The sequence below is a fragment of the Populus euphratica genome, unplaced genomic scaffold, assembly GCF_000495115.2.
Source record: "Populus euphratica unplaced genomic scaffold, PopEup_1.0 scaffold638.1, whole genome shotgun sequence".
Classification (NCBI taxonomy): domain Eukaryota; kingdom Viridiplantae; phylum Streptophyta; class Magnoliopsida; order Malpighiales; family Salicaceae; genus Populus; species Populus euphratica.
In genome coordinates this window covers 1-13,246 of record NW_011500509.1, presented here as the reverse complement: position 1 = coordinate 13,246, position 13,246 = coordinate 1, and positions in this window count along the sequence as shown.

Here is a 13,246-nt window from a genome sequence, read left to right as displayed (position 1 = left end):
TATCTTCTTTTATCTGCCCAAAATATCATTGATAACGTCAGAATTGAAACCACTTCAAAACATGAAAGTTATAGAAAATTGTCCTAGCTTTCTAGGAAAAAAATGGAGGTCATTTGGACTACTAGAACTCCAGATATGGGTCAAATACTGAACAGTGTTCGAGCTGTAGGACATATTCAGACTTCTTTATTTTTACTACAATTTGGACTTAAAACTGGCCTTATTAAATCTTAGGCTCCATATAAAAGTTGTAGACCTATGTCTTACCTTTCCATCCATATAAAGTAGACCTAAATCCAAGATCTACAACTCTAGATATGACCCAATTACCGAACAGTGTTTCGGTTTGGATTGCACCAGCATCTCTTTTCTATGTTTGGCCATCTATTTGTCCTTTCAATTTCAATTCTTAAACTCATCAATCAATTCTTTCATTTATGTGATAGGCCTGCATTTAAAATGAACATTTACCCTAAATTAAATCTATCTTATATTATTAGATATGTTATTATAAAACATGCTTTAGTTAAAGAGTTATTGGTACTTCAAGTGCAAAATGATGACATAAAACTTTGATAAAAATGCACTTTTAAGTACTAATCAGTAAGCCATCTTCTTTTACCATCTTGTTCTTTTGAAATTTCTTTTTTGTAAGGTCAATGGTAAACGACATTCTTATAGGATATGTTGGTTGAGCAAATTAAGAATACATATCTTGTTGAGACACCTCATTTACCCCTAGATTATATGGATTTACAAGCATCGGTTTAGGCTTAGCTGTAAATTTTTGCTTCTTTGGGTTTAGATCTCAAGGCCTAATTGACTAGGCTAGCAAGCCCGATGACTTCTTCTCTAAGACTTTTCATCTCTTTTAGGTGTTGGGCTTCTAATTAGGCTTTTCTTCCTTTTCCATTTGTCATTTCAGTTAAGTGTTATAGGTGTGTTTCAATGGGGGAACTATATTTCATTTGGAATGCAATTTTATGACATTTTATAAATGTATGTTCAAACATGCATGAAGATAAATGCAACATATTGGGTATGGATTCACCTTTTAGGGGGGTGACATAACGATCACTATTCTTTGCATATGTGGTCAGATTCTAATCCGATATTCATTACAATGTCGAGAGGAAATCTGTTTAGCCTTTTGTCATCTAAGCTTTCATCCATATTCTTATTGTCTTTCATTATGCATCTAATGTATTTGAGTAGTAGTATCTCATCAATATCTAGTCTAGGGCAATTTCCATCGGTCATTTGCAAGGATTCAAACTTGAGTCCATACTCAACAGTTGTTTATCTTAGGAATAGCGACCATTATGTCACTCGAAAGCTCATGTAGTAAAGACGTTTACACATTTAAGCATATCTCAATGAATTTACGCAGGGATCAACCTAAATGATAGATTCTAGTCATTAAATACCTTAAGGTAATTTTGTTATCTAGTCTCAAAGGTTTTTCGCATGCTTAGTGATCGTCCTTGAAAAGCAGCGTGAAGATAGAGGCCCTGAATAATATCAGTTTGGTATATCAACCATTGTCGAGTAAACAATCATGTAAAAGTTGGATAGTTTCGCAAGCCTTACCCAAGCTAAAGCCATTGGGGTGCCCTTACTCCACTTATCTTAAAATTGATACAACATATTTTTAAAAATGAGATAAGTGATGCGTGAAGACCTTAGATCCATATCTAATATTTATGCATGACAAACATGAAACAAAATGCATGCTAAAACAGTAAAAAGAGCAAAAATAAATAAATAGAAAAATAAACTCAACATAGCCATAACAAGAAGAAAAAAAATAGTATGACAAATATAGTTTAGCAATAAAAAAGACAAATAGCAAAGCTTAGTCCTAAGGTCCCTAGTGGAGTTGTCATTTTGTCACACCTAGACATCGTGGTGACCGATTAAAAATATAATCTTAATTGGAAAAGGAACAGATATCTGGCATCTTGTTCTTTTAGGGGAAAATGTCTTGTTCAAGGAGTCGCCACCTAGTATTATGGTCACCAGGAACCCTAACTGGTCAACAGAGATTCTATGGTGCAGGACTGGTTACGCAAAAGGGAAGATGCTATCACCCCGTAAGCGTCTTACCTAAGGTAGGCTGTATTGCTGGTTTTGTCTAAAATTGCTAACAATTTATTCTCTTTATTCTCTTTTTTTATTCTTCCTTTATGTTCCTGACTCTAGCGTCAGTGAACAATTCTTACAAATATTTTCAACTCTGGCGTTGGTAAATATCGTACAAATTCAAAAAATATGATACTCCTGACTCTGGCATCAGTGAATATTTTTGTAAAAAAATGAATTTAAAGAAGAAATTTCCTGTCATTTTTTTATTGTTTATCCTTTATTATTATTTTTCCTTTTTAGATGGAAGTAAAAAAAAACATTGCATGTCATATTTGCTTTTAACAATAAAAGTCCATAAATTGAGCACATTTATAAAAAATACAAACATAAAGAAAAAAAATAAAAAAAAGTGTGAGGGGGCCACAAATAAATCAACGAAGGCTTCAAATATTTTTGAAATTTTCTGTTTTTGAAAAGGGGTTTGTTTGGTCAAATATTAAATTAGAATGAGTATAAAAATTATGACCAAGGCATAAGAGGGTGTTTTGCCATGCACGCCATTAGCAAACACAGTTTGGGTCGGCTAGGCCTAAAGCCCAGACTCGACCCACTCTTTTTTTCCTTTTGGGTTGGATCTAGCTTGGTCATGCATGAAAAGTTCATGCATGCATGCAATAATAACCATTTAATTGTTTTAGCAAGGAAAAAAGGAAACTAACCTAGGCGTGCGGTTGTTGAAGGCAAAGTCGAGGGAGACTGGGCTAACAAATAAGGATTGTAGTATAGGGTTTACCGCTCCCTTTTTTTTTTTAATGTTTCTCTCTTTTAAGGTTTTTGGTAATGGCTTCCTCTTAGGGTCTCTTTTTTAGGATTTCTCTCTAATTGTCCTCCCCCCTTTCGTCATGCACTGAGATTAGTATTTATAGTGCAAAAGTCTCATCGCGTGCGAGAAGTAAAGTCTTAGTCAAACTCATTCTCATTTTTAAATTTCGAATTAGAATCGAATTCAAAAGCAGACAACTATCATTATCTTGAAGGTAGGGATTATCTTGAAGATAAGGATTATCTTGAAAAAGGTAAGGATTATCTTGAGAATAAGGATAGAATGGAAAAAACATATTGTAGTCCCTAGTTTTCACGCAAGTTGACAAATCACACTTTTCATTGAAATAAATCTCTGATCTTTTAATTTTACGTTTTAAACCCTGTAAAATTAAATTAAAAGCTAATGGGCCAAAATTGGATTACAACAATAGTGTTTTTTTTATATAACTATGAGAACCTCAACTTTGGTGGTATTCAGAGTAATGGTGATTAATTCAAGATAGAGTTGATAGGAGGTTGCTTATGTCTTATAGATTCTTTTCTTCATCTATGAATATTTGGGTGCTTATTTCTAGCTACATTTAATTCTTCCATCCAAATATAGCTTTCTATTACTTATTTGACTAAGAGTACATTTTTATTTTGGTGTACATATATAGTCATTCCCATAAAGAGTAGTTATACTCTTTATTGATTAAGACTCCTATAGCAATAAGTTCAAGTAAGCTTTTTTACTTTGAGCATCTCTTCATTTAATTATTTTAGGTATACCTTAATTCTTTCTCCTTCTTATTAATTGATGGTGATGAGCTCAATTAAGTTTTTTTTAGTAGGTATACTTATACTAAAATGAGCAATTAATTTATTGCATAAGTTAAAGAAGTTAAGTATATAACCAAGTTCTAGACACATATTGTGGATAATTTTATACATGGTATTATTATCCTACATTGTTAAATCAAGATTACTTACACTTTGTACGTGTTCTCTATGGGACCATCATAGTTGTTTATAATCATATTGTGAAGATAAAATGCTTAGGAAGATGAGTGTTTAATACATTAGCATAATAATAAATATCCTATGTAATGAGTAAGACTTTTATTTTCTTTTTATCATGCTCTTTTACATCTAGAACCACGTGAGTAGGACTTTTAAAAGAAGCGATGTTGATAGTGATGGTTGTGGTCATGAATGGTTGTTGCCTTACCCTTTGGTTTATAAAGATTATATTATAAAGACCTAGTCAAAGAGAGCTCATCTTATTGGTGACTTCATGGCATTATAGAGGTGTAATGATATTCATGTCTAGTTTTATGTATATCATTTTATCTATTGTCCCATGAAAAATGAAGTTGTCTATATACAGGTCGAGCACATTATGAAGCCATAGGTCATGTGGTACATAGTGGTAGGGAAATGACTTAAAGATGCTCTTGAATGGATAAAATAAATTTAGTAAGTGCTTTCATCAATTGAGCAAGCCAGTTTGGATTTATAGGAGTTGCTACTGTAGTGGTAGGGAGATCAATCACTCTTACTTCTAGAGTTCTTATATTTTCTGCCATGAAAATCTCTTAGATAGTGTGTAAAAGCAAAGTGAACTAGCTTTTGTTCAATTCTCACAAATAACGACATTAATAAAGTCTTAAGTCTTGTTTGAGTTACTAGATTGAGAAGTTTGGCATAGTACTTTCATGTGAAAATGATTAGTACTTAAAAGTACATTTTTATCAAGGTTTTATATCATCATTTTGCACTTGAAGTATCAATAATTCCTTAACTAAAACATGTTTTATAATAACATATCTAATAATATAAGATACCTTTAATTTATGGTAAATGTTCATTTTAAATGCAAGTCTATCACATAAATAAAAGGATTGATTGATGAGTTTAAGAGCTAAAATTGAAAGGACAAAGAGATGGCTAAACTTAAAAAAGAGATGCTGGTGCAGTCCAAACCGAAACACTATTTAGTAATTAAGTTATATCTGGAGTTGTAGATCTTGGATTTAGGTCTATTTTATTTGGATGGAAAGGTAATATATAGGCCTATAACTTTTACATGGATGGATTTAGGTCTACCATTTTCAAGTCCAAATTATAGCAACAACAAAGAAGTCTGAATCTATTCTGCAGCCCAAACACTAATTAATGTTTGGCCTATATCTAGTTTTAGAAGTCCAAATGACCTCCATTTTTTTAGAAAAGCTAAGATAATTTCCTACAACTTTTATGTTTCAAGTGGTTCCAATTCTGATGTTATCAATGATGTTTTGGGCAGACAAGAGAAAATAAGGATTGTCACCAAGTCAAGAGTTGACTACCCACTCATCAATTAGTCATCAAATCAATAGTTTCCAATTTTGGCCTATAAAATGAGGTATTTGCCATGCATTTAGGCATCTTGGCTCTTGTTTTCTCTCTTTGTATTGCTTATGTTTTACTTTCATTAATATCAAGTTTATGCCTTTCATTTTCTTTCCTTTACTTAGTTAACTTTTATCTTATTTGTGTTCTTATTTTGTTTATTTATGTTTCTTTCTTTCATTATGTTCAGCTAAGTTTATTATATCAATGTGAAAAAGGTTACACTAATGGTGTAAGAATAAGTATAATATAAACTCAACATGGACCTTAATGTTTGATACTAACATGTTTTGTATTTGTTATCTTGTTCGCTCTTTAATACTTTGCTTGTTAAATGACTAATCTAGATTTATGTTGTATAACACTTGGCACAACAAATACTTGGCACATTCATAGCTCAACCGTATGGTATAACCTACACTTTTTCTATGAAAGGAACTTGATTTGTTGTTAACATAAGTTATAATCATGAATGCCTAACAAAATTTATAATTATTAGCATTAATCAAATAAGATAATTAATGTAATCATGTTAACAATTTATAATCTGATTAGAACCTTCTTTGTGTGTAGTTTCTAATTAAATAATAAGAGTTTATACTATACTTGTTTGACATACCATTAGTGGATCCTCTAACTTTGACATTTGTTGTTATCATTATTTAATCCTTACGTTAATCTTTCATCTCAAAGTTCTCATCAACTTCTTCTTTTTCTTTTTATTATTATTACTACGACTACTACTACTATTATTACTACTAGTACTACTACTACTACTACTACTATTATTATTATTATTATTATTATTATTATTATTATTATTTATTATTATTATTATTATTATTATTATTATTATTCTTGTTGTTATTGTTGTATTACTGTTATCTATAATTTATACAATTAACCTACTGATTACTACTTAAAAGTGCATTTTTATCAAGGTTTTAAATCATCATTTTGCACTTGAAGTATCAATAACTCCTTAACTAAAACATGTTTTATAATAATATATCTAATAATATAAGATACCTTTAATTTGTGGTAAATGTTCATTTCAAATGCAGGCCTATCACATAAATGAAAGGATTGATTGATGAATTTAAGAATTGAAATTGAAAGGATAAAGAGATGGCCAAACTTAGAAAAGAGATGTCGGTGCAATCCAAACCAGAACACTGCTCGGTAATTGGGTTATATCTGGAGCTATACATCTCAGATTTAGGTTTACTTTATATGGATGGAAAGGTAAGACATAGGCCTACAACTTTCATATGGAGCCCAAGATCTAAAAAGGCCATTAGAAAGCAATTAGGTGGATAATTACTAACTTGAAAGGAATTAACCCTCTTTTATGTACATATAGAATCTATCTTGAAAAAAAAGCTAAATCTGCTAGGCAAATGCAAAGACGATTGAACCCAAACATGAAGGAAGTAGTGAGAGGTGAAATGCTTGAGCTACTTGATCTAAGTATCATTTATCCCATTACAAAATCAAAATGGATTAGTCCAACCCAAGTTGTCTCTAAAAACTCTAGAGTCACGGTAGTGAAGAATGAAAATAATGAGCTAGTGCCAACAAGAATCCAAACTAGATGACGTATGTGCATTGATTATCGTAAGTTGAACATGGTGACTAGGAAGGACCATTTTGCGCTTCTATTTTTAGACCAAGTGCTTAAAAGAGTAGTTGGAAGAGCTTTCTATTGTTTTCTTGATGGATACTCGGGTTACAACTAAATTGAGATTTCCTTAGAAGACCAAGAAAAAACCACTTTCACTTGTCTTTTTGGTACTTATGCTTATAGAAGAATGCCCTTTGGCTTGTGTAATGCACCAACCACTTTTCAAAGGTGTATGATTAGTATCTTTAGTGATATGGTGGAAAATTTTTTGGAAGTTTTCATGAATGATTTTTCAGTTTATAGGGGTTCTTATGAGTTGTATTGAATGCATTTAGAAAAAGTTCTTGAAAGGTGTGAGCAATCTTGTACTCAATTGGGAGAAGTGTCATTTTATAGTGACACATGGCATTGTCTTAGGTCATATTGTCTCTTCAAAAGGGATAGAGGTAGATAAGTCAAAAGTTGAAATCATTCAAAAATTACCTATCCCTAGGACTGTGAAAGATGTGAGATTTTTTTAGGACACGCTGGTTTTTACCGAAGATTCATTCATTCTTTTAGTACCATTGCCAAACTATTGTGTAACTTGTTGTCATAAGATGTCCAATTTGATTGGACATTAAAATGTCAAAAAGCTTTTGAAAAGCTTAAAGGGTTGTTGATAACTGCACCAATCATACAAGCTCCTGATTGTTCTTTACCATTTGAACTGATGTGTGATGTTAGTGATTTTGTGGTAGGGGCTGTTTTAGGGCAAAGAAAAGATAAGAAGTCTCATGTCATTTATTATGCTAGCAAGACTTTGAATGATACTCAATTGAATTATACTACAATTGAAAAGGAACTCTTAGTTGTGGTCTTTGCATTAGACAAGTTTAGGTCTTATTTGGTTGGATCTTTTGTTATTGTTTTCACTAATCATGCAGCATTGAAATACTTGCTCACAAAATAAGATACCAAACCACGTTTGATTCGATGGATCCTCTTACTCCAAGAGTTTAACCTTGGAATTTGAGATAAAAAGGGAGTAGAGAATGTAGTGGCTGATCATTTGTCCCGTCTTTCAAGTGATAAGACTATAATTGATGAATCTCCAATAAATGAACTCTTTGCTGATGAAAATTTATTTTGTGCAGGTACTGTCTCTTACATTGGTTCTCCATGGTATGTTGACATAGCAAATTACCTAGCCACAAGTCAAATTCCTTCTCATTAGTCTAAACTTGACAAACAAAAATTCTTGCGCAATGTGCGTACCTTTTTTTAGGATGACCCCTACCTATTTAAATATTGTCCTGACCAAATTGTTAGGCGGTGCATCTCTGATCATGAAATTCCAAGTGTCATTAATTTTTGTCATGCATTAGCCTGTGGTGGGCATTTCTCTTCCAAGAAAACCATTGCCAAGATCTTGCAGTGTGGTTTTTATTGGCCCACCATGTTTAAAGATGTTCATGCCTTTTGTGTTGCATGTGACCGATGCTAACGACTAGGTAACTTCACTAAGCGTAACATAATGCCCCTTAATCCCATTCTTGTTTTGGAAATATTTGATTGACGGGGGATTGATTTCATGGGACCTTTTCCAAGTTCATGTGGCTACCAATTCATCCTTGTAGCTGTTGATTATGTGTCTAAATAGGTGAATGCCATTGCATCTCGAACTAATGACCATCAAGTTATGGTCAAATTCTTAAAAGAAAATATTTTTTCTTGTTTTGACATGCCCTGGGTTATGATTAGTGATGGGGGAAAACATTTTTGGTAACAAGCTCGTTGGGATGTTGATAAGAAAATATGGTGTAATTCATAAGATCAGTACCCCCTATCACCCACAAACTAATGGCCAAGCTAAGTTAACAAATAGGAAGATTAAGAACATTTTAGAGAAAACAGTTAACCCAAACTGTAAAGATTGGTCCTTATGACTAGTTGATGCTTTGTGGGCATATCGTACTGCTTACAAGACCTTTTTAGGAATATCTCCTTATAGGCTAGTTTATAGAAAGCCTTGTCATCTCCCTATTGAGATTAAGCACTGTGCATATTGGGCAATCCGGCAATTCAATGACAATGAAAACAAGGTTGGCAAAAATAGAAAGCTCCAAGTGGATAAATTAGAGGAGTTGAGAAATGATCCATTTAAAAATGCAAAAATTTCAAAACATAAGATGAAAACTTTGCATGATAAACATATTCTTAGAAAATCCTTTCATGTTGGTTAAAAGGTTCTCTTGTATAATTCACAATTACATCTCTTTCCTAGGAAGTTGAGGACAAAATGGATTGGTCCATTTGTGATTAAATCCATCTCTGAGCATGGTGCCTTTGAAGTACAAAATCATAAGAATAGAAATGTTTTCGAAGTAAATGGTCATCGATTAAAACCTTATCTTGAAAACTTTATAGCTGAAGTTGAGACATTGGATCTTGAAGATCCAATACCATTATAGTATCACAAGTAATGAATTTTTTTTTTCTTTCCTTATCTTTTAGTTTTCCAACTCTTATATATACTTGTTTATGCATTAGAGACAATGTATTAATCTAAGTTGGGGGGTGTAAGGTTCTTTATTTGTTAAAAAAAAATTGGTTTGATGTTTTCTTTTAGTTGTGATATGTAGGTAAAAAAAAAGAATTAAGCAAGAAGTCAACTCATGTCCAATTCAATCAGGCATTCATCCTTGAAAAAAAAAGAGGTAATAGTTTTCTAATCTATATTCTTTTCTTCTCTATTTTTTTTTACATTAAGGATAATGTAAAACTTAATTTTAGATATTTAATTATGTTGAATGCTTGAGATAGCCATGCTTGTTTAATTTTTATTTTTTTTTTGCATTCGTAGGTGAGTAAGACTTGTTTAGGATCAACATTTCATTTTTGGATTTATTATTGTGTTGAACATTGCATGCTTTGATTTGAGATATATAATATCTTATAAAGCAAGATATAGCATACTTTTGGTTCTTTTTAAGATTATTGAAGTACATCTTTCCTTGTAAAAGTTGTGTGAGTTGTGTGATTATGCATAAAAGATAAGTGTGATGCTTTACTTGTATTCATCCCTTTTGATCTAGTCCTAAACAAGGTTTAAGTAAATGGAGTAATAATTATTAGACAATTAAATAAATAAATATATACAAAGTTCTATCTACTTCAATGTTTTGAGTTGCTCAGTAATTAGGGATATTCATCATAAATGTTTATCTTTATGTCAAACAGCATCTTGAAATATAATTATGCAAAAGCACTTTAAGTTTGTGACTTTATGAGTAACCGGGTGCATTCATCACAAATGTTTGTATTCGTGTCAAAAGAAAGGTGACCACTTAAAGACAGAATAAATAATATCTTTAAAAAAAATATAGATATTTTTCTAGTTTGCTACCTTGTTTGTAGTAGTGAGAAGAGAAGATCACAAGTTGAGTTTTCGCGTGAATCAATTATGTTGGTTGCATGATAAATGTGATTGAATTTAGAATTTTATATGGATATTTGATTTAGAGAATCTAAGTATGTTTATTTTTTTTATTTGCATTTATGTATACACTAAGTTGAAGATAGTAATGTTTACATGATAGGTCCTTCAAGTATGATGAGTCAAGCCTAATTATAGTTATTATTATTCTTTTTATTTCAAAGGTTTTATGTTTTGTTTTGCTTAAGGACCAACGAAATCTAAGTTGGGGCTGTGTGATTATGCATCAGAAGTATCATTAAGGCTTTTATTTTACATATTTATTTATTGGTTTTATTTGGATTTTTATAATAATTGATGTACTTTTTAGTAATGAAGTTTCTTTTAATATTTTGCTAGGTTTTTGGAGTTTAAATTGATTATGTTAGAAAATTTAATATTGGAATTCAGAACAAAGAATTGAAGAGAAATTTAGTTGAAGTTTGAAGTAAATCTAGCTTCAAAATAGTGCTCTAAATTTTCTCCAAAAAATCAATTATATTCCAATCCTAGAAAAGATTATCATATGATCTATTTTAAGTCCAAACTTGCCTTATATTGTGTGCAAACTTTAACCATCAAACACTCAAGGTTTCAATGTCAATCTTAGCTTAAATAATAAGTATATTTGTATCCTTATATGATGCTTAAATTCAGCCCTAAATCAGCCTTCAAATCAGCCCAAGCACAATCCATGATCTTACATGTCCACACAACAAATAACAATTGCTTTATTTTGAGTAATCCATTGATCCAAGAAGGCAAGCACATGGATGAAAATCTAAAGGGGACATTGTTACATTATTTTGGGTGAAAAATAAGAAAGAGATAGCTCATAAATGAGAAAGAAAAATGTTCACCAAAGTGGTTGCAAAGCTGGCCTGATTTGATTTTTCAGAACATCTTTTAGTGTTTTGCCCATAAATTTTTATTCAGGTGTCCAAATGAGCTATTCTTTAATGATCTAGAAAGGTGATAGAATTTCTTATAAATATGTCTCTAATAGACATATCCAAAAAAAGCTTTTAAGAGGGTCTAAATTGCTATTCAAAGTTAACATCATATTTGTGTGTGAATTTTTACTAAAATTGTGTTGTGTTCTTTGTAGATTTCAGTTCTTTAGTTTGTAAAACTTATTGTTTTAGTTTGATTCAAGTTATTTCATGTTTATTAAAGTGTTCTTATACATAGTCATGGTTGGCTAATCTCTTTCTTGGATCCAAATCAAGAATGATAGTGGTTGAGGTGAGTTCTTTAAGATATGAATGAATCTTAATGTTTATCTTCTCATTTTCTTCATGAATGTTTTATTATTACAAGGAAATTTGAGAAATCATTTAGGTAATGTTATAATCTTGAATTTTTATGCACAAACTTTAGTTTTGGTATAAAGATTTTTTGATTCAATGTCTTACTTAATATGAAAGTACTTGTTCATTCTTAAGCAATAATCAATCTTTATCTTTTTAAACTTCATTATAATATCTTCTGATCTAATATTACCATCATTGATATTAAGTTGAGTTATCTTAAATATCTTGAAGGAATCACCAATACATCACCATTAAAATTGATTTGGACCAAGACTTACTTTTTCTTGTCACTTAAAATCTATTTACATGTTTTCATCTTTGAAAACAAATCCATCAATTATTTTCAACCAAGTTATTGTTAATTTAATTTCTCTTGAGTTTCTTTTTGTTACCTAGCTTAATTTCCAGATCTAGCTCTTTGTAGTTATGACATCGATCTTACTGAGTTAATTGCTACATCGCACACTCATACACTTGCAAGTTAAAACAAGTCGATTACAAAAAGCGGTCAAGTAGTTAACACCAGGAGATAAACAAATGGTTGAATTGATGTGCAATGCAACATTTAAAGATAAACACCTTGATGAAGCAATGGAGTACTTAGACTTGTTAGTTGAAAATGCTCAAAATTAAGACACCGCAGGTGCTTATGAGGCATCGAGTAAAACTCAATCTCATACATCTAGTGGAGGTATTTACAACCTTAGAAAAGATCATGACCTCCATGCCAACTTTGCATCTTTAGCTAGAAAAGTTGAGGCACTAGAATTGAAAAAGAGTGGTCAATTAAAATTTATTCAAGACATATTGTGTCAAATCTATGAAACAAATGAACACTCAACCAATGATTGTCCAACTTTATCTTCTTTTAAGGAATGTCTCTATGAACAAGCTCATACTTTAAATAGTTTCCAAAGGCCTAACCATAACCCATACTCGCAAACATATAACACTGGTTGGAGAAATCACCCAACTTTCAATTGGAAGAGCGAGAACAACAATACATAAACTTCACAACCACAGTTTCAAGCACAACATAATTTCTAAAATTCTCATGGATATGCACCTCCTTATGCTCCACCTTCTAGAAGAAATTTTGAGGAAACTTTGCATGTATTAATTAAAAAGCAAGAGACAATCAACACTCAACTTGCTCAAAGCGTAACAGATTTTAAAGATACTCTTGCAAAATTCACATTTGCTCAGTTTTCAAGAGAAAGGTAAGTTTCCATCTCAACCATAACAAAATCCTAAGGGGCAAACAATGCAAATGCAAGTGGTTCTGAAAGTCAACACATGAATCAAGTCAAATCAGTCATCACTTTTTGTAGTGGTAAGGTTATTTAAAAACCCATTCTTGAAGCTTGTGAGAAAGATGATAAGTCAATCTCTAAGGGTAAGGAAGGGGTTGAATCTAAACATTGCAAAGAAAAAACTGATTCCACACCAGTACTTCCATTTCCTCATGTCATGACCAAACAAGAAGAAATCAAAGGTGAAAAAGGCATCAAAAATATTGATATGGATCTTTTGTCAAGAGTGATAATAGATTTGACATTCGACATCATA